The sequence below is a fragment of the Salvelinus sp. IW2-2015 genome, unplaced genomic scaffold, assembly GCF_002910315.2.
Source record: "Salvelinus sp. IW2-2015 unplaced genomic scaffold, ASM291031v2 Un_scaffold515, whole genome shotgun sequence".
NCBI lineage: Eukaryota > Metazoa > Chordata > Actinopteri > Salmoniformes > Salmonidae > Salvelinus > Salvelinus sp. IW2-2015.
In genome coordinates this window covers 569573-571109 of record NW_019942566.1, presented here as the reverse complement: position 1 = coordinate 571109, position 1537 = coordinate 569573, and the positions used below count along the sequence as shown (strand labels likewise).

At 44.3% G+C, this 1537-nt stretch overlaps 1 pseudogene; it reads right to left on the bottom strand.

Moving 5' to 3' along the window:
* Positions 1-1537, bottom strand: part of LOC112068435 (calcitonin gene-related peptide type 1 receptor-like) — a 105492-nt pseudogene that overhangs the window by 64623 nt on the left and 39332 nt on the right.

The following is a 1537-nucleotide window of genomic DNA, read 5'->3' as shown; positions in this document are numbered from 1 at the left end:
AAGTTCAATTAGAGTGTTTCATACTCAGAAATTGCAGGCAAATAAATGCTTCACAGAGTTAAGTACAGACACATCTCAACATCAACGCGTTAGAGAGAGACTGTGTGAATCAGACCTTCATGGTCGAATTGCTGCAAAGAAAACCACTACTAAAGGACACCATAATAAGAAGAGACTTGCTTGGCCAAGAAACTACGAGCAAGCAATGGACATTAGACCGGTGGAAATCTGTCCTTTGGTCTGATGAGTCCAAATGGAAGATTTTTGGTTCCAACCACCGTGTCTTTGTGAGACACAGAGTAGGTGAACAGATAATATTTGCATGTGTGGTTCCCACCGTGAAGCATGGAGGAGGAGGTGTGATGGTGTCGGGGTGCTTTGCTGGTGACACTGTCAGTGATTTATTTAGAAAGGCAGACTTAACCAGCATGGCTATCACAACATTCTGCAGCAATACGCCATCCCATCTGGTTTGCGCTTAGTGGGACTGTCATTTGTTTTTCAACAGGACAATGACCCAAAACACACCTCCAGGCTGTGTCAGGGCTATTTGACAAAGAAGGAGAGTGATGGAGTGCTGCATCAGATGACCTGGCCTCCACAATCACCCAACCTCAACCCAATTGAGATGGTTTGGATGAGTTAGACCGCAGAGTGAAGGAACATCGGCCAATAAGTTCTCAGCATATGTGGGAACTCCTTCAAGACTGTTGGAAAAGCATTCCAGGTGAARCTGATTGAGAGAATGCCAAGAATGTCTTCACTATTATTCTACAATGTAGAAAATAGTACAAATCAAGAAAAACCCTTGAATGAGTAGATGTGTCCAAACTTTTGTTAATGAAAAGCTGAAGATGTACTCACCACCATGAAAGATATCAAAAGCCAGTAGGAGCTTTTTAATCCCATACTGTCTGGTCCCAGCCAAGTCTGTGGAGACAGAGAAGAGAAGGGAAGAACAAAAAAATTCTAGCGGAAAATTGGATTAACAAACAGAACCAGGTTGTTGTTTTGAATCACGATTAGGCAGCCTTGAGGGTTGAGAACAGCACAACATTCTTTACTCTTGAATACTAGTATACTGCAACAGTGGTTCCCATATTGACTGTTCTGGGGCAATTAAAGTTATTCTGTCCCGAGTTGTGGTGTGAGTGTGTGTGTGTGTGTGTGTGTGTGTGTGTGTGTGTGTGTGTGTGTGTGTGTGTGTGTGTGTGTGTGTGTGTTGTTCCACCGTAGTGTCCTCCTCTCTATCCAGTAGGTTTCCTCCTCTTCTACCCAGTAGTTAGTTTTCCGTGCCTCCTATCCTCCGAGTAGGTGTTTCGTCGCTCTCTTCTCGCCAGTAGTGTTTTCCTCCTCACTCGCACTGTAGTGTTCTCTCCTCTCTCCCAGTAAGTAGTTTCCTCTCGTCTTCTCAGCACTGTGTTTCCTCCTCTCTATACCATAGTGTTTCTTCCTCTCTTGTCCCAGTTAAGTGTTTCTCTGTCCCAGTAAGTGTTCCTCCTCTCTATACCAGTAGTGTTTCTCCTCCTCTGTCCCA